This window comes from Neovison vison, chromosome 2 (genome assembly GCF_020171115.1).
Source record: "Neovison vison isolate M4711 chromosome 2, ASM_NN_V1, whole genome shotgun sequence".
NCBI lineage: Eukaryota > Metazoa > Chordata > Mammalia > Carnivora > Mustelidae > Neogale > Neogale vison.
Window position 1 is genome coordinate 178,737,177 of NC_058092.1, and position 21,204 is coordinate 178,758,380.

At 42.8% G+C, this 21,204-nt stretch overlaps 1 pseudogene; it reads right to left on the reverse strand.

Moving 5' to 3' along the window:
- Nucleotides 1-15,453: 15,453 nt before the first annotated feature.
- Nucleotides 15,454-15,786, reverse strand: LOC122899247 (annotated as a pseudogene).
- Nucleotides 15,787-21,204: the final 5,418 nt, after the last annotated feature.

Below are 21,204 nucleotides of genomic sequence, written 5' to 3' on the forward strand. Positions count from 1 at the left end.
AATGTATGCTTCTCTTCCCAGTCTAAGAGGCTTGAAAAGACTGCTTGAAAACAGGCTGTCTCCCTGATGGAGAGATATTTTTTCCTAAAAACCAAATGAGTCATCATGGGCTGATTCAAAGATCTTTCAATTTCAATTATTATGCCTGAATTTTCTACATCACGTTGGGTTGTACATAATTATTTGTCTTTAATGACTACACATGTTAAGAAGGTATTTATTGATCATTTTGCTATTTATTTCTCCAGATATAATTCTTTTCATTCTATGATTAGCTATGTTTCCATGGCAGTATGTGAGGCATTTCTAGGCAGGCTTAGGACGGCCAAATAAGAGCTTATGGGTAACTCATGACCACTCAGATCGTTTGATTTTGAGCTCCCATCAGCTAAACTCCTCTCTCCTTCTCTACCTCCCTACTTCCCTCTCTTCTTCCTTCGCTCCCTTGCTCAAATATTTATTGAGCGCTTACTATAAGCCAGCCACTGTGCTAGATCCCAGAGGTAAAAGACTCTGCTTTGCGCTCTCCTGGCCACATCTGGGGGTGAAGTTGGGGTACTCATTCTCTCCTTTGTGGCCTCACAAATGTTGCCCCTATAGCTAAGGCCCTGAGGTCCATCTCTGTTCTTGGTCTGGCCATGCTGTTACTTCTTCCATTTCCACAGCTGAGGACATGCTGGGGAGACCCGCTTACTGCCCCCTGCAGTGACTCTGATGGCTGGTACTGGTTGTTTCAGTCTTCCATCCCTGGAATGTGTGGTTGAGACTGCCTTGTGCTGTAGAGCTGGATCCTCCTAGCATCTCTGCCTCCTTGTGGGGTCCTGCCCTGTTAGGGGGACAGGCTGTCTTCTCCTCCTAGTGTTGGAAAGTTCTTCCTAGGACCACAGACCACTCTGATTCACCACCTCTGTGGTCCTGCACACACATTCATTACCTTTTCACTCTTAGACACTCACTAAATTTTATGTATATGATTTTTTAAATAAAAGATTTATGTCTGTACTTTTTGGTTTTTTTTTCTTTCCCCTCTCTGGAACACTATTAGTGTATTTTATCAGCGGAGCAGCTGACAGGGGCTCTGTCTGTTTCTTTACCAACTGACCTTTCTTTCATTCAATTCTTTATTCCCCAGGTCAGAAGGTAAGACTTGGGGATTAGAGAAATTTGGTATTAGAGGACATTGTTTTGCCTTTGTAATCCACTGGCTTGTCCTAAACTGGCATCCTTTAATTTTCCCTTTCATTGGAGAACAATACCTCTGTGCACTTCCAATTTTCTCTGCTGGTGGAGTTCAGAGAATAGGGAGAAATACTTTGGGCTGGAAGTTTCAGAAAAGGCTATGGGGAAGAGAGGAGAATTGGTTGTAGCTTTGAGAATGGAAGGATTTGGATTTTAGGCTACTTTAAATTATAAATAAAATAGTATCAGTGACTTCCATCTAAAAACTCGACATGATTCTGGAAAGAGAAAGGACAGAGTATTTATTCCCTCTGGAGATTCACTATTGCTAGTCTACCAAATGTTATTCAAACGCTATTTCTGAGTAGGCTGCTGGAGTTCTGGGCTTCGCCCACATGGATGCTCTGGGTTCTGCGAGATCTCCGTTGCCTGCGGAAGCACTGGTGACTCCGTAAGGGGACCAGGTAGCTAGATGGAGAGCTTGAGCAGCCGTTCAAATTCAGGCTATCTGCCTTTCCATCCTGTCTTGTCCCCCTTCCAACAGGTTAGCTCCAGTTTGTAAATTAATCCTGAGTCCAGCGAAAGTAAAGAGGCCATTGCACATTTTCCAGCCAGGAGTGATGTGAGCAATGTCTTCTATGGAACTCCAAAGGCAATATTTCTAAGGAGGTGGTAGCAGAGGAGGGTGTTGGCATGACAGCGGGAAGGGAGGAGGATATAAAAGAGGCTAGAGATGGGTGGACGGAAGCATATGCACTCTTCTGGGAGAAAGGGTAGATTATTTTTCCTCTTTCCAGGACTGTCGTGAACATGGTCTCAGAGAGAATATCTTTCTCGAATAGTGTTCTTTAATGCACTTCTTGTAGTTCTTAAAAGAAATATTACAATTTCTTGAGCATTTATTCCCAATTGAGGATGGCAGATTTAGGTCCACGTCTTGAGCTCAACCTCAGTTATGTGCTCATTGAGTACAAAGGCAGATGGGTTTGCCTGCATTATTTAAATTGTGATCTCTCTCTCAATGTCTCTCTATGCTAAGTGCGTGTAGTTGGATTTGCACATGCTAAATCTGTATTGGATGCATTTCCACTTTAATCAATTACAATGTGATCGTCATTTCAATTTTGGGGCAACGATTGGCCCCTTTGAGAATTTGTGGAAAGCTGTGTACCTTTTCTCGAGAAAAATGAACCTACGCAGCTACATAAACAAAATCTGGTTTATAATTTCAGGGCATCCATGGCCCATTTGTAGACTCCAAGGCTGGGAATGGTGTCATGTCAAAAGAGGGAAAAAGCTTTTTTCCATTTGGCTCAGAGAGAGTTGAGGGAGCAGATGGAGCGTCTCAGCAATGACAGAAGCTAAAGCAGCAGAGAAATAGGGTTAAAGCATATTGGCAGCTCTGAAGACCTGAGAAGCAGCCTGCTGCCAGGGACCGCAAGTGCTGGGGAAGCAGAACCCCGGGACGTCTGGACACGCGTGATCTAGCAGTGACCCTATTTCTGCAACCGAAGCCAAAACAAAATAAAATCCTGCTATAGCCTGTTGCCCACCACGTCCTGTTTTTATGACCACAAGTATAATGTTGTGACAATGGGGGAAGGAAAATCATGGAGGAGTTTCCCTAGCACTTGCACCACAGTAAAATGAGAAGGAACGAGTTGTCTGAGTCCCGGTAAAACTAAGTGAAGCCTGAGCTAACACTTTCTGGATTGGTCCTGGGGCCTTTGATATTTCCCTGTAAATGGTTTTACTAAGGGTCCAGACGTTACTTCATCACCATTGTTAAAAAAGTCACAAATATTTATTTCTCACATTGTTCTTTAATTTTGTTTTTAAGATTAAAAAAAAGTGTGTGCTCCTTCTTTAATTTAATTGCAAGACAAGAAATATCCAAGTTGTTAAAGAAAGAATTGAACATTCCAGAAAGAAGTTGCCAGCCGTGGAGAGCTCAAACAAGAGAGAAACATTGAAATATCCAGGGCTTGCTGGAACTTTTTTCAAGAGAGTACCTAGCAGTCACATTCCTAGGGAAAACTATTTGAACTGTTAATAATAAATCATATAGTCAACCTCCCTGATTCAAGGGAAGAGTGCCATCTATGACCTGTAGGCAGTATCTGGCTTGCAGTTGGGTAGCTACAACACAGACTGTCTGGCTCACAAAGGCTAAAATGTTTACTATCTGGCCCTTTATAGAAGAAGTTCTCCAACCCCTATCTGGATCATCAAGCAACTTCCTAATATTCTGACTTTTCATACAAGGGTAGAATTACTGGATAGGCCAATGCAAACATCCCATCTGCTTGATAGTTACATTTCTCATCATGAAACCATACATTGCCATTCTGGTTGTGTACAATAGCTTCTTGGGAACTTTGTAAGCCTGAGTACCTCACCTTGAGTGTGATCATCTCCGGAACACTAGTAACTAAGTTTCTGAGCATGAAGTTGATGGTAATACCAAGACCTGAGATGAATCCGTCAATCCTATAGCTCTTCTTGATGACTTATGCAAGAAACGGGGTGCTGTTTGGCGTTCTCTGAATGACTGCTCTCATATAGCCGTTGTCTTATATAGGGCAACTTTGTCCTAAATAGGTCTACAGTTGCATTTTCACCTTTTCAACTATCTGCTTTAGTTGTTTAGACTGAGCTGAAGAGTCTAAGTTGATATAATCTTCTTTTGTGTAATCTTTCTCCTTTCTTTTGAAAATACTTAAATGTAGTCAGTGTTTTTGCAGTCATCCAAACAGGTGGTAGATTAGGAAAGTACAATTGATCTGAGATTCTTTAAGAAAGGCTTGCAATTACTCTTCAATTCATTCAGCCCTACATTTTCCCAAACCACCCCCATTGGCTTAGGGTAGATTTGAGAACATATATTTCTTTGATCATAATTAACTGAAGTGACTATGGGATATTTACACGGAGCTTTTAAAATATTTATGTACATAACACTAATAGCACCTAGTAGTTTACTTATTGCATTTTAAAATTTGGGCAATGTATTATTCATGGCTGGTCAGTAATCCATTATGCATGAACCTCCTTTGGTGTACTCTTGCTCCTGTGTGTGTTTGACTGTCCAATTTCCTGAGGTTATCCCTGGGAACCGCTGCCATCTATTGCATGCGTAAACACTTCTTAATCACATGGCCTTCTGTGGGTGGTATGGATTTTTCTGAAGAACCCAGAAGAGTTCACAGGCATGATCCCATCAGTTCCTGTGAAATTCTGGGGAGTGTGTTAGAGGCAGGTGCTGTCACCTGGATTTTACCACTGGGGGGGTAGAGACACAGGTCATTTGAGTGGGAAACATCAAGTGCTTAGCCTTTCAGCACAGTGGGATAGGAATGAAAGGCAGATCCCCAGCACTAGATCAATCAATCAGCGGATCGGGATTTCGTGAGTACACATTCTCAGCTCAGCGTGGGACTAATTGCAGGGCCAGACCATTTTATGTCTTGCTTATGTGATTTGGCAGTTCTGCCATCTTGAAAAAAATATCGTCTTGTCAGTGAATCTTTTGCTAAATTGGCTATAAATTAGGAGGGAATAAGCAGGAAGGAATTATGAGATGAAAAGTGTGTGGGTGGGAATAGAGAGTTACCCTTTGAAGGCAAGTATCTTCCCAATGTGATGACACTGAAGATTTCTTACTCTATTTGTAAGACAGTTTTTAGAGGGCAATGAATAAAAACCAGCAATGTGCCATTAATAAGTTACAAAATAAGTTATAATGGTTCACAAAATTCTGTGTACTTAGGTATTTCTCATCTGATTGATTCTCTGGCTGACCCTAACTGTCAATACCCAAACTGTGACCACAGTTGATCCACAGTAGTGATTGGAAAGATTTTTAAGTGTATTTTACTTTATTTTATTTTTTTAAGATTTTATTTATTTATTTGACAGAGAGAGAAAAAAACGCAAGTAGGCAGAGGAAGTGGGAGACATAGGCTCCCTTCTGAGCAGAGGGCCCCTTGTGGGGCTCAATCCCAGGAACCTGGGATCATGACTTGAGCCATAGGTAGACATTTAACCTGAGCCACACAAGCGCCCCAAGTATATTTTAAATGCAGCTGGAAATCAACTTGAAATCTATGCTGTTGAATACATGATATGTCTTTACCCAAAAGTATCTTACTATAATTTCTTTTGACCCCTAGTACCATCTTAACAAGGATGCTTTAAAGAATAGCATAATAAGAAGTCTAGGAGAGGATGTAAATCATAGAACTGTGTGACTACTCAAAAATTACTTTGTATACTATCTGTTTTTATAAACAGGAAATTGAGAACTAGAGAGACATGAAGTGTATTGGCCCAGACACACAGATAGAGGCAGTGCCGAGGAGGAACTCAAGTATCCTGACTCATCAACCCAGTTATCTTCCACTTCTTCTTTTGAACTTTAGTAAGGGAAGCAGAGTGATCAAGCTGTTGACCACCTCCCTTCATGAGCTGGTTAATTAGCAAGCTTTGGGAAATCACCTTCTTAAAAGGAGTCGTTGATTTTTCTCACTTATGCGGATGTTCTTTATTCAGTAGCATAAATGTTCTCAGAGACTCTTTTGGTACTTTGAGTTTGAGAGAGAGACAGAATTCTCCACTGCCAGACTTTCCATCCCCCCTGCCCACTTCCACCAGATCTACAGCCATTAACTGGAACCTGGGTTGCTGCATTAGCAGGTAACACCAACCACTTAATAAAGCACTCCCGTAGAGTGCTATCAATGGGGAGTTCTGGGTGGGGCATCGTATGTCCTCTGAAACTCGTGTGCTTTCCAGACAAATGCAGAGGGCACGATGGGCGGTCAGAGAAGCAGGGTGAATTAGTGTCAAGGAACATCTTTTATTCATGGGAGTAATACATCAGAGGGAACTGAGCATAGCTCCGTTTTGTCACAGGCATAAAATGAGAAGCACTGGAAACTTGGCACTTTGTCAAAACGCCGTTTATGAATTTGTGCAGTACGTACTCCACACTGTGCAAAACTGTCTGGCTCACTTAGGAATTTGTTTATGAACTTCAGTGTGTACACATTTATAGAGACTTCTCAAAATGAAGGACATGGTTAGGCATTTCTGCATTTCTTCTCTCATAGGTGGAAAGACAGAAGCATGATTTATAAATTCCCTAATAGGGGTAATTCGAGGGCAATGGCTATTGGGCTGGGGACCCTCCCAGCCTTTAGTGAGGGACTTGTACCACTGAGTTTGTGGTGGAAATCCTCTGTCTGACCCTGGTTCTGGAACCATCTGCACCTTGTGAAGCGTTGGCCTGGATGTTAGTAAATCCTCTGTAGCGTGTTTCCAGGAAGCCCTCCGTGTGCAGTAATTCACCAGGACGAGGACTTGAGAGACATTGACTCCACCCCTAGTTTAGCTATTCATGTTTCTGCACTCCCGATTTTCTCCTCTCTGTACTGGTAGTAATAACACAGTTCTCACAGGAGAAGGAACGGACATTCGAATCCACACCAGTGGGCGTGGCGGCTTGTATTTCAGATCCATAAAGAAGATGTCCTGATGCCAGTGGTTATCCCTCTTCTCTGGTAGTCAAAGGTCAGCTACTAAATACTTGGCATGAATAGGGTCAGCTTCCTCACATGTGAAGCTGAGGCGTCATGGAATCGTATTTGATGACAGGATGAGCTCTATTCTCCCAACAACATGGTTCCTAAGCACAACCTGCTACCCAGTTAGAGGTTTCACTTCTAATGTGGTATCACAGTTTGGGAAAGATGGTATGCTGGTCTTCAATAAAATGTCTTCTTTAAGTGAACCTTCCAAGGTAATTTTGACCTTGGGCGACTTTTGTCTTCTCCTTGGACATTAGCATCTAATCCCCAGGGAGAAAACAGGTGCAAACGTGAGGCAGCCAGCGCAATTGTGAAGATCAGGAGAGAAAGCCCTGGAAAGGGTCAAGCTGGAGACAGATGAAGATGCTGTTGCTAATAACGAGCTTCTTGGGGCACCTGGGTGGTTAAGCATCTGCCTTTCGCTTAGGTCAGGATCCCGGCATCCTAGAATGGAGCCCTGTGCTGGGCTCCCTGCTCAGCGGGGAGCCTGCTTTTCCCTTCCTTTTTGTCCCTCCCCTGCTTGTGCCTGCTCTCTCTCTCAAATAAATAAATAAAATTAAAAAAAAAAAAAGACTTCTTGATTATCACTTCTCTTTTAGGCTTTGGGTGTGTAGTTCAAGGTGGAATGTTTTGTGTTTACTCTCTAGGGCTCCATTTGCCAGCCCGGGCTGTCAGAACTCTCAGTGAAAATGACGGTGGGAGGTCTTCGGGGAGAAGGGCCCCTTGCCTTCAGGGGGTAATGTCACTATGATTAGAGGACTGGGATTAGAATAACCTGTGAAGGCTTCTGATGAAGGGCCTGGAGTCTGAAAATTTATCCTTTCAAACAGCGCCACAGGTGATTCTGCTATCAGACAAATCACGACGGGAGGAAACAAATTTGTGTGTATGTTTAAATGACCGTCAAAAGAAGAAAATACGATCCGTGCGTGAAACTCCTGAGAATTACTTTTCCCTTTTAATGTTCATGTCCCACTTTGATTCTAGAGCAGGAATGCAATCTTGGGGGCAGTGTTTTTTTTTTGTTTGTTTGTTTTTCTTTCTTTCTTTCTGTTTTTCCAGTTTTCTTGAGGTATATTTGACAAATTTGTAAGATATTTAAAGTTGTACATGGTGAGGATTTTCTTACACATTGTGAAAAGATTTCCCCATCTAGTTAATTAACACCTTCATCACCTCACAGATTTCTTCTTCTTTTTTTTTTTTTTTTACATTTAAGTTCTACCCTCTTAGCAAATTATAGTTTCACAATACAGTGTTACTAGCTATAGTCACCATGCCGGGTATTACATCCTCAGTTTATATTCACGTTACAGCTGAAAGTTTATTCCCCTTTACCAACTTCTTCTGATTTTTCTCACTCCCAGCCCCTGGAAACCACTTTTCTACTTTCTGCACCTGGAGGGCTTTTTGCTAAGTGAAATAAAGATAAAGATAAAGATAAAGATAAAGATAGACAACGTCTTTTCTGATGACTTAGCCTGGAGCCTAGGGTTTATTATCCACTTACAAATTTCTAGGTCCTAGTGATTCTAGGTCCCAGGTAAGGAGCTTACAACCTATTTGACAAATACCAGAAAATTGTTATTTGCCAACTTTGGAAGTTCTAGTGATAATTTGAAAGTTAAGAAATTAGATGCAAAACAAAATAGCAATGGTGCTTTTTCAGAGATGAGCAGGTGAGTAAGAAAAGTGATAATTTGGATTCGGATGCTTTGGGAATTTACTTATTTCTTATATGAGCACTTGCCTAAATGTTTGAGACTGTGAATTCTGGGATTTAACCATTCATGTAACTTTCAGGGCTGGTGGTTTTTAAGGGGTTTAGTTCTATTCTGGCAACTTAGTTGGCATTTTAAGGGCTTTGGCCTTTGCTGTTGAAAGCTGGTGGTTCTCTATGACTCTTCCTTGGTATAATTCTTTTCTGAACAATTTCTGGAAAAGAAAGGATTTTTAAAGCATACAATTTGTGTCAGATAGGGGTTTTGGTTTCAGTCATGTTGAAGTAAGGAAAAAAAACAAACAAAAAACAAAACGAAACCAACAGGAAGCAGATAATGTATTTTCAGAGCACTTGTAAAACCCACCTGAATGAAAGGAGGGTATCTAATGGTAAAAAGAGTGGATTAATGGGTTAATCATTGATGGAAATGGACGACCGACTCTCTATTGTCAAGATAAGGGAAGTGGAAGTAGCAAATGTTGGCCTGAAATCCAACTAGAGCAGGAAACAGTGTCCGAAACAAGGTTTATGTTGGAATCCGGCTGTGAAGCCAGAGTTCTGGCATGTGCCAGGTCTCAGGGAGCAGTCTAAGGAGCTTCGTGGTAGGAAGAGCTAGGTTCATACCCTGGTTTTTATACTTGCTAGCTGTGTGATGATGACTGAGGGACTTAACTTCTCTGATCCTCAAATTCCCTATGTATAAATTATGTTAGTTATGAAGTGCCTGAGAGAGCTGGCGTCATTCCTATTCATTTTAATGTTATTACTGTGTGGTCCTCTGCTTCTCCCAATAGGAGACTGTGTCAAGTGAATAGTTGTCTTGGGCGTGTAGGGGGAGGCCAGCCGGAGAGGTAGAGGTGGGCTGACCAGTCACTCTGCCCTTGTTAGAGCTGGTTATCTGCCACACCCACCCCATCAGGCAAACCCGGTCAGGATCCACCACATTTGTGAAGCTTATATTACCGCTAGCTGTTTGTCTTCATTTTCGCTGTATCAACACCAGCTTTCTCTTGTTAATGGAGCATTTGCTTAGGAATTATTTTCCAGAGGAATTTAGCCACTAATCCCATTTATGATAGCAAAATCACCAAGAAGCCCCCTGTGTCAGCTAGGGTCTCAGCAGGCAACAGATGGCACACTTAAATTGGGTAATTTATGGAGGGTTTAATAAGAGAAGTATTTAGGAAAGTGGGGCGGGATGTAAAAAATTATGAGAGGTGATGCAGAACCCTGGGGCTAGCCATTGCTGTGGACTCTTCCTATCCCTAACCTTGAAAAGAGAGAGGATGGAGAGGAGAGGTTATCAGTATCTGGAGACACTGAGAGTTTTCTGAGCAGAGCTGTAGTCTGTTTGAAGGACGAACACCATCTGTGGCAACTGGGTAGGGAAGGAGCCGAAGAAACAAATAACCAGCTCATCCTCTTTCCTTCCTTCCCCTTGGCCAAACTCGGTGGAAATCTAGAGGGCAAGGGAGCCTGATGGGGGAGTCTCCACGGGTCAGCGTCCCTGGGCACAGAGCAGAGTGGTGGGGGGGTGGAGAGTAAATCTGGAGGGACACATAGAACATACCATCTTCTCTCTCTTAGCTACCAAGTATAGCCATAGTAAGCTGGTGAGGTCTATCAAGGGATGTGTTGCAAGGTATTTATTGAAAAAACAAATCTATTGAACCTGGGAGGGAGCACCTTAAAGACCTTGATAGCCCAGATGGAATCTGACATACTTGGGTTCTACTCTGGCTCTGTCTCTTATCTTTTATGGGCTCTTGAATTTAAGTCACTTAAATTCTCTCAGCCTCAGTTTCTTTACCTGTAAAATGGGAGTCATGGCACCTGTATGACAGAATTGTCACAAGGATTAAGTTAACGTATATACAGAAATATTTTGTAAACCAAATGGCCGTACTCTGTACACACACGATAGATGAGTATATAGAGAGGTTATGCCTGTGCTACCCAACCCCCTCCACCAACTGTCAAACAATTGTGCTTTATTCTGGGTGAAGAGTTGCCATTCTGGTGAAAAAGCTAAGACACTTTGAAATCTGCATGGTGTTCTGTTAAAATATGACTTTGGTTCTCATTGGGGAGCCTAACAGTTTCACTTGAGGTGAGGATTGGGTATTAATTTATACCTATGGAAGCCTTGTATGACATTTCCAAATCTGTCTGTAAGATAATGGCTCTAAATGGTTTATGACTTTAAAAAAAAATCTAATAAATATAGTAACTTTGTACCTCAGTGTAATGAAAAAAGTCATGTTTTGGGATATATCATTCCTCATTGAAATGCATTACTGTTTCCCACCAGCATCAATCTTAGAACTGGAGATCTTTTGTCAGCTTATTTCTTAAAGAAGTGCCTCAGAATGAACAGACACCATGAGGCTGTTCTCCAGTGGCCTCCTCAGCCCAGAAAGGTCTAAGCACCAATAAAAGTACAGCCCGACACCGAATGGCCCAGGCACAAGGCCTCTGAAGAGTGAGAACTCAGAAGACGTTTTCTCTATGGTAGTTAACCTTCTACACGCCCCTTACAGATGGCCATTCCATTGAACTCTGCCTCCATTTTCCCAAATGTGTTTCCAACTGCCTGTGGCATTTATTCAATAAAACATGTGTGCCTGGATTTTCCAAAGAGGAGTTCTCTTTATACAGAACATTGAAAATGAACCCAATACACAAACCGCATATAAGAGATTATAAACGTTCAGAGTATGTTGAGGGGCCCCAAGGCAGGGGAGGCCACCAAGAAGGAGACAGAAGAGGAACAGTTAAGCTTTGGATTAATTAAAATGTGGATACTGCTAAGACCCCAATCCAAAGGGGGAAATTGCCTGGGGAAATCAGCTAATTTGACTGCTAGAGCAGAAGCTGGACTCAAACCACATGCCTGGAGCTTCAGTGCCTTGTTCAGTAGTGAAGTTTTCGACCTTTAAAAAATTTTTCTTTCTGCCTTAATGTGTATCTTGGATGATATTTACATGCACAGTACATTCCCATAGGTATAACCAGGTTTTCATGTCAACTTCTGCTACCGCATTCTCTTCTCAAGTTGGAACACAAAGGAAAGCATATCATTACAGTGATAACCTGAATCTATTCCGATGTATTAATATTAATGGGTGCAGGTGAACATCCAAAAATATGCTTGTTTGATCTTCAAATGATCTCCAGAGTCTAAGCATGTTTCCACATCTCTCCAGCTGTCACCTTGGCCAGGGCCACCAACCTTATCTCACTTGAGTTCTTATAAGAGTCTCCTAGTCTCCCAGCTACTACTGTCTTTTCTCCCCCTAGTTTGTTCTCAACAGAGCAGCTGGGATGATCCTTTGAAAATGCATGTAAATCGGGGGTGCCTGGGTGCCTCAGTCGGTGAAGTGACTTCATGACCTTCAGCTCAGGTCATGATCCCAGTGTCCTGTGTCAGGTTCCCTGCTCGGTGGGGAGTCTCCTTTCTCCTCCCCCTGCTCTTGTGCTCTCACTTATTCTATCTCCTCCTCTCTTTCTCTCTCTCTCTGAAATAAATAAATAAAATCTTAAAAAGAAAAAGAAGATGCAAGCAAATCATGTCAGTCTTCTGCACAAAGGCTGTCCTAGCTGCCCATTTCATTCAGCGTAAAAGCCACAACCTTACAAGGATCTGTGCAGCCTTCTGTGACCTACCCTTTGGTCGCGTCTCACCGCCTATGCTCTCCTGCCCCCTTAGCTTCAGCCCTTATGAGTCAGTCTCCTTCCTGTTCTTCAGATACAGTGGGGACACTCTCACCTTAGGGCCCCTGCCCCAGCTGTTCCTCCTCTCGGGAGCAGTCTGCTACCAGATTTTTGGATAGCAAAATCCAAAACCTCTTCCCAGTCTTTGTTTAATTGTCCCTGTTTCCTCCAGGTTCTCCTAACCATCCTATTTAAAACGGCAAATCTTCTTTCTGTCCGTATGCCCCAGTTCCTGATCCTTCTCATCCTGTCCCCCCAGGCCTCTCAGCGGGTACCATTTAAGGTACGATACGACTTTATTTATTATAGTTATTACAATATGAGCTCCAGCAAGGTCTGTGTTTTCGCTTGTTTGGTTTACCATGCATCTCAAGCCCAAAGAACAGAGCCTGGTTCATGACTGACAGTAAGCAAATAGCATCGATTGAAAGGAATTTGCTAACTCATTCAATAGGCATGCACTGAATATCTACTCTGTACTCAGCATTGTGCTGGATGTGGAGGGAAAATGAGGAAGAAAAGTCAAAATGTGGTTTCTGTTCTCAGGCCGCTTAGAGCCTGGTGGTGAATCGGAGTGAATTAATCCAATAACCAGGGTAGTGAGCGCGCCTGTTTGCCTTTGCGCTTCTGTTTGAGGAAGCTGTCCATCTGAGATTTTCAATCAGGAAAGGAGACGTTAGCCAAATATTACGCTTGTCAAAGCAAAAGAAGAAAAAAGAAGAAAAGAAAAAAAGAGTCTGGATGTTAGTGGGGAAATACTTTATTGAAGCGGGGGGGGGGACTCCTCTGCAATTAGAGGATGCTCAAAGCCTCAGCCAAACACTTCCCAGGGAAGGGGGTGGTGAGCAAAGCCTTTATATATGTATGCGTAGACTGTGGGAAGGTGACTCTGGAAAGAGGAAGGGGTGCTGACAACTGCCAGGGAAGGCCTTACAGTTCCAATAAAGTGCTCCTATATGGCCTTAACGGGCAGGTCACGGCGGGAACTGTCTGTGGTCAGGTGCGTGGGGTGGGCTGTGAGCTGAGCTGTCGCCGGCCATGACAGAAAGCGAGTTCTGGACAGAAAGCGAGTTCTGGGTTTAGCTGCCGCAAACCGGCCTGAACTCGTGTCAAGCACAAAGCTTAATCAGCTTTGTTGGTGTTCATAAGCAAAAGTTAAGGTTTAACCATAAAGCAATTGACGGCTTATGTTTCGTTCCTCAATCTGATTGTTCCCTTTGGGGGTTACTTTTGCTGCTGTATTAAGAATGCTGCACTATGGTGATCAGAAACAGTACAGATACTAGTTTGTCTGTTATCACTATTTGACCACTAGGTTACCAACTGTAGCAAAGTCCCTTTCCATGGGGTCCGTGGATGTCAAATGTACACGGTGTTCCCTGGGGGTGTGGGGGCGTGGACAGTGACGTGAGTGCTCACCTCCACTGCCCGCACAAACCAAAGGCATGGTCTACAATTCAGCAGTGACATTGGACTTTGGAAGCTGTACTAGGAGTCCTCTGGCTTTTCAAAATGGCCTCAATTTTTTACCACCCGATCATGTTGCATGCTTGTAACAAGCTCCTTGCTTTTAACTGAACATTGTCACCAACACCGTCGGGCTGGGTCCCTGTTGTTAAGCATGTTTTATTGAAGGGTACACCGTGCATATAAGCACTGTAGGCAGAAGAGGAGAGAACACCAGTTAATATCCAAACGAATCTGTTCAATGAACTATAAAACCGACGGTTCTTTTGGAGCACATTAAGAGTATGGTGACCTGCTACCAGAGAACTGCATTTTCATTGTGAAAAATACTTCTCGCAGGAGACCTTCCACAAAACCACGGTTTCTTAGATTTTATTTGGGAAAGTCAGTAGCTGCTGCCCGCTCTAATCACACATGCTTTGGCCTCCTAGAAGGACATCTGGCATTTGAACTATAAAACACCGCACTGGCTCTTGAATTCTCTGACTGAGATACTGATAAACTCATCGAAATGTCTACCAGCCTTTAAAAGAAGTCCCTAAAAAAATGAGTCTCTGTCCGGAGTTACATAACTGTTCCTGTTGGAAGAGTCATGGGCTAGGAGGCAGGGAGAAAAGCAGGGGAGCAGGGCGGGAACAGGATTGAGAGGTAACATTTGGGGCACCGCCTCATGTCCCTGACCCTGGGCTTCCCGCATTGGGTACATCATGCCATTTATTTCCCACCACTGCCTTGTGAGGGGGTAGGGTCCCTATTCTGTGGCTAAAGAAATGGAGAGTCAGAGAGGCTAACGAGCCTCTCCCAGCTTCACAGCTAGAAGAAACAAGTAGGAGTTTCGTACCAGGCTTGTCTGATTCCATCTTCAGGGCTGCCTTGTCATTTGTCTTGTTTGTTTGTTTGTGCAGCACAGCTCAGCAACATAAAGTTCTGGTTTCTGCTGGACAACATTGTTTTACACACACATCAAACAGGTCCAATAAATAAATAAACAGCAACTTCATAGACAAAAATGGGAAGAAAAGAAACCTTTTATCTTTGGCCTTTTTATCCATCTGCTACAAGCCAGCTACTAAGTATACACACAAACAAAGTGACGGCAGTGCTGGGAATAAGATTTGTTGTTGTTGTTGGTTTTGCTTTTTTATAGAGACTTTTTTTTCCCCCCTACTTTGAGATTATAATGAACAGGGTCACAGCACAAGTCAAGTCAGAAGTAGGACAGAGAACCATGGAAAAGCCGGCTTGGTTATCTCAGATTATTAAAAATGGATGACCCCTAGCAATATGTAAAACATGTAAAATGTGAATAAAAAATACAAACAAATTTTCCTTTTGAAAGTACTTTTAAGAAGGAAGGCAGGATGGGGTGCTCAGTTGGTTAAGCTCAGTTGGTTAAGCGTGGGACTCTAGGCTTCTGCTCAGGTCATGATCTCAAGGTCCTGAGATGGAGCCCCAAGCAGCTTTGGGGCTGACCCAGGACTGGGCTTGAGATTCTCTGCCTCTCTCTCCCCCACTCTGAGCCTCCCCTGTTCACCCACCCATGAGTGTGCTTGCTCTAAAATAATAAATAAAATATTAAAAAAAATTAACAAAGGAAGGGAGGGCCTTGGAAATTTTGTCCCTGCTTCCACCCCCTGCCCCCTATTTCCAATTCCCTGGCTTTAGCTGGCTGGGACTGTCCACTTGAAGGTGACCATGTTTAGAGTCTGACATGGGAAGCAGAGGGTGAATGGTCATGGTGGCCTCTGTTTTCGTGAAGTCCAGCTTTTCCTTTTTTGCTGTCTAGTCATCCTCAACAGTCTTGGGCTTCCTGGTGTGGACTTTGTCATCCTCATCATCTTCAGGCTTCCACAGCCTGCCACAGCCTTCCTTTCCATCCTCTTCCTCAGCATCGCCTTCTTTCTCCTCCTCTTCCTCCCTGCTCCTTCGTCTTCTTCATTTCATCTTCTTCATCTTCATCTTCTTCATCATGGTCGGCCTCCTGCTCCCCATCTTCTTCTTGAGCTTTCCCACCAGCAGGCGCTTCCCTCCCATTCTCACCTCCTTCACAACTTCCTTCTCCTGTAAGTCCTTGGTGGTCATCTGGGCGCTGGCGTCCATGGCTGCATCTGACATGATGGGGCACACTGGGGACCCAATGCCACGGGTTAGAAGGAAAGTGAGAGTTGGAGGACACTAGTGGTAAAGGGGCAGGAGTCTGAGGTGGTGGGTATAGTAGCTGCGAACCTTGAGTGGGACTGGGAACTGGGCAAAGTTAGCTTTTCAGAGCAGACAGTGCGGGTGGCTCGCCATGTGAAGTAGGAGCTCGAGCAAATCACATGGAAGCTTTGATTTTCTGTTTTCTCTGTTGTAAAGCGGAGATGAAATACTACCAGTCCAGTCCACTTTGCAGAGGTGATGTTAAATTAAATCTGTGTGAAAGCACATTAAAAAAGGGTTAAGAGCTTTACAGATGCAAGTCTTTGTCGTTATGGAATTGAATGAATACATTTGCTGTTGTCCTTCGGTGAAGGCACAGCATTAGACATAGCCCTTGGAGGAGAGCTGCTCATCACTACAGAATTAACAAATGCCGAGGAACACATGCTAAGCCCAGCCACAGAGGTTCCACATGTGTGTTAGATGCAGGACAAGTACAGTGCAACTATGGTCCACTGGCTGAAACCATATCCAAATGCAAAAAAATATTTTTAGGGCACTTTCTCTCTCTCCCCACGCCACCTCTCTTTCCTGTCACTTCATTTTGGGGGAAAGTATTTATGTCCTCAAGCAAGTTTCTTGATCTTTTTGCACTTGCATGACTTTATCATCAGTAAAATGTAATAATGATACTTACTTCAGAGTGTTTATTCCTTCATTTATTTCACAAACATGCCAAATGCCTACTGTGTACTAGACATTGTTTTAGTTGCTGGGAATTTAACAATGAACAAAACAGACAAAAATCTCTACCCACTTACGTCCTAGTGAGGGATTAAAAACAGTAAGTAAGAAAAAAAGGAATACAGAGTATGTTAGATGGTGTTGAGAGCTAAAGAAAAGAACAAAGCAGGAAAAGGGAAATAATTATTAGGGATGGGAGGGATGATTTGCCCCTTTAGACATGGTGGCTCAGAAGGCCTCACTGGAAAGTGACTATTTAATAAGAGTAAGTAACAGACAGGGAGTCACAAGGCTATCCTGGGAGAGAAGCATTCCACATATGGGGTGTGTGTGTGTGTGTGTGTGTGTGTGTGTGTGTGTAGGTTGTAATGGGAATATTGCAAATGAAATAACTAATTTCACTCACAAGGGGTACTCAGTACCTGGTTGTTAACCATGAAGGGACAAAAGTACTATGTGTCTCTAGGTTATCCATGGAGAATTCTGAATTTGGAAAGAATGGTTTGGTAAATAAAAATGCAAAGCCAACAAAGTGAAAGCACCATTTACCTCAAACTTGTACTTTGGGAGTGTTAAGAAATCTCAGTGCATGGGTGTGGTGCATAAACAATGACTCTTGGAACCCTGAAAAAATAAAATAAAATTAAAGAAAAAAAAAATCTCAGTGCAGAGTCTATCGGTCAAGTGCCAAGAGCTAGCTCCACCCCTTCACACGCCTGAAGACTTGCACTGGCTTAGTTATTACTCATTTGAGAACTCAAATTCAAAATGGCCTTGGGTAAAGTTTATGACCTGCAGATCCATTAGAAGTACTAAAGGAAGATAGCTTTTAAGGTTGGTGTCAAAGCGGACACTGATTCCTCCCTCAGTCCTTCCTTTGTAGTTGCCTTTATAATAGGATATTGAGCTTAATGAACCATAGATCTGACCAGCTCTAGTGCTCTTATGATTCTTTTTAGTGACCTAGTATGACTTTTTTACTAGACTCTAAGATAGCAAATAGCTTTTAGCTCTTGTTCCAACTCTGGTTGTTTGGGAGTGACTGACTGGGGCCCATCCTGATGAAGGCTGAAGCCTCTGTGGGCTCATTGGGAAAGAGGGCTGTGATGGTTAATTTCATGTGTCAACTTGACCAGGCAATGGGGTGTCCAGATATTTGGTCAAACATTATTCTGGGACTTTCTGTGAGGGTGTTTTTGGATGAGATTAACATTTAAATGGGCAGACTGGGTAAAGCAGATTGCTCTCCTTAATGTAAGTAAGCCTCATCCAATTAGTTCAAAGTCTGAAGAGAACAAAAGTGCTGACCCTCCCTTGAGTAAGAGAGAATTCCTCCTCCCTGATTGCTTTTGAACTGGGATGTCAGCTTTTTTCTGCTTTTGGGCTTGGACAGAAACACTGGCTCTACCTGAGTCTCAAGACTGCCTACCTTAGTACTCAGACTACCCCATCAGCTGTCTTGGTCCTCAGGTCTTCAGAGTCAGATGGGAGCTAAACCATTGGCTCTCCTACAGACCTTGGGACTTGTTGCCTCTATAATCATGTATTATCATATCATAATTCCTTATGATAAATATCTTTATGCATATACCTCCTATTGGTTCTATTTCTCTGGACAAACCCAATATAAGGGCTCTGATTAATTAGCAATGTCTGCCATGGTGGCAGGAGTGGAAAGTGGTCACTCACATCTTCAAACTATATAAAACTGTATAAAATCTTCATGCACAACTGTGTGAGGAGCTAAGCCAAAGTTTTGAATTGTATTTCATTATAGGCTAGTGTTTCAAGACCAGTCAACCTCCCAGATCTGATATAATAGAGGCATATATTACTTAATGTGCTAGGGAGACTCTTCAAGGAGACACTGAAAGTCTGTCTGACATCTACAAAGCATCAGAGATTTGTGAATGGACCCTGGTTATGTTAGAAACAGATGGTAAAGCAACAGGAAATGAGGATAGATCAAGCTTGGATTTATTTGGCCATTTGATACCACCTTTGACAACTTTGTCTACCCTGACATGTCAATAAAGTTATTAAAATGAAATCTGAAAAAAAGTGGAGAGCATCAGAGCATAACAGAGTTTCATTTCTAAGTCATAGTGCCCAGCAGACCAAGAGAAGCTAAGCCCAGGGCATAGAGGGACTGCTTTAATTTCAGGCTGCCACTCACCTCTGCTTGACATTTGACAATGTACTTAAAAGTGCTCCTAAGCACATCAAGGGAAATGAATGAGTAAATAATTGGTTCCTCCTTTAAAAATAGAAAATATCAGGCTCGGGTTTAATTAACTGCCATAAATTATTCTCAGGCTAACTATTCAGAGAGGAGCCACTTTTACCCTTTGCCTCCAATGAAGGAAATGGTTCAGGTCACTTACAGTTTTACTTTCTGAAGTAGCAGTATGAAGTAGTGTGTCCCATGACTGAGAATATCGAGGGAGGATGAAATTTCTGAACTGTGTCAGAGGCTGGACTTGAAAAGTAGGAATATTTGGGTGCTAAGTTATTTCTGTTGGTGCTTTTCTTGAAGCCATTCGTGACAATGTTTTCCTGATATATCCTAGTAAAATGAACAGAGCATCCAACCCCTCTTTTTTTTTTTTTTTAAATGTTGCCCATCTCTGCGAGAACTCATTATTAATGTGAGGAAAAACAAGGCTGATCATGCATAGTAATGGCTATCGGGAGAGAATAGCCTAACTCAGTACATGTTTACAAACACAGACTATGTGTAAGGCATGGTCCTAGGTGCCATGGAAAATGCAAACATCAGCATTTATACAATCACTAGTGAAAAGCAACATGGCAGGTTCTCAATTATACTGTGTGCAGCAGATGATAAGAGATTTAGAAGTGATACAAAGTATTATGAGCTGACAAAAGAGGGAGGTATGAATTTTGCATACACTAAGAATGGTAGATGACAGAGCAGTTATGGAAGGTTTCTTAGAGGGGAAGGTATTTGAGCTGAGGCTTCACAAATAGGAGGCTTTTATAAGTAGAGCTGAGAAAAGGGCAACTCATGCCCAGGGCACTGTAACAACTAAGGCTTGGAGTTTAGAAAGCAGCAGGGCATTGAGTGGGAGATGAGATTTGTTTGGGAAGATCATAGAGAAAATTAAATGCCAGGTGGAATTGGCTGAGCTGATTTTATAGAGTTAGAGGCAGGAAATAACAAACAGGGGCCGAGTTTTAGCAATATGCCAGCAGCATGGGACTGTACGTGGTGGTGTTTTGGGGAAGGGATTAGAAACTGGCTCGAAGTTGCTCCCAGAGCCCACAGAAATTGTAATCTGGCCTGGACTAGGTTTTCTGAGAGGAGGCAATTGCTATGGGGGTAGGAATAGAAAGGATGGTGTATCCATGTGTCTGGATACTCTGAATGTGAGCAGACTTGGGCCAGGGAAATGTTAGTGGAAGGTTTTATTCTCTGTAATTGATCTCGGAGGACTTGGTATCAATTTAAGTCCTTGGGTGGGAGGTGTTCAAAGAACACCTCAGGTGCTAGAGGTGAGAAGTGCTGCTCTTAGCCAGAACCAGTTAGACCCTGATATTCCAGCAATTCCATCTTGCTGCTAAGCTTCTAGCAAGATGTGACTGGTTGTGGCCATGTATACACAAGGTACATGATGGTGATTGGTATTGTGCACTTGGTTGAAAGCTTTCATTGTATGTCTGTGTCTGTATATAAGTGGTGGGAATCCAAGAATAGGCCTACTTATGGGTAAATTTGGGACTTCCTCAGATGACTAAAATGCTAAATGGAAAAGAATATTCCAATAATCCAGAGTCCCAGCATTTGCCTTGTTTTTGGAAATAGAAAATTCCTGGGGTGTGAGCCAGTGGGCCAAGTGTCAGGATCTGGGAAATCATTGTGGTAAGGAAAGGCATTAATACTTGGTAACCCTATTTTTTTTCTCTTTATGTCTTTTGTTGACCCTCAAATAATCTGATTTGCCTCCAGGTAACCCATACAAACTCTTTTGTTAGAAAAAAGAAATTGGAGAAGAAGAGGCCTCAGATCTCTCTGGAACAATCTGCAGTGTTTGGAGTTTTAGTCCTTAGGCAGAGTATTTTTTTTTTTTTAAAGATTTTATTTATTTATTTGAGAGAGAGAGACAGTGAGAGAGAGCATGAGAGGGGAGAAGGTCAGAGAGCGAAGCAGACTCCCCATGGAGCTGGGAGCCCGATGTGGGACTCGGTCCCGGGACTCCAGGATCACGCCCTGAGCCGAAGGCAGTCGTCCAACCAACTAAGCCACCCAGGCGTCCCGGCAGAGTATTTTTTAATGTCAGTTCCACTGTTTGGTACCTGGGTCCCCCTAGCCAGATCACATCTGGTTTCACATTTGCCACAGTGACAGAAAAATAGACCTTCACCAACTCTGCCAAACTCACAGGCTGTAAAAGGGAGAAAAAAAAATAGATGGTGGAGAAGGGGAACAACTGGCTTTGAATGATAACAGGAAAGCTGAGGTTGGGATGGGCAGGTATTTAGAAACTATAGCATAGACACCTGGAACTGGGATAGAGAGAAGTAGGTAATTGGAGGAAGGCTTTCCTACAAGATGCAACTTAGTGTCTCATATACTGAGATATTGAGATAGTGACTTAGATTACAGAGAGTCATAGACTCAATGGGAGA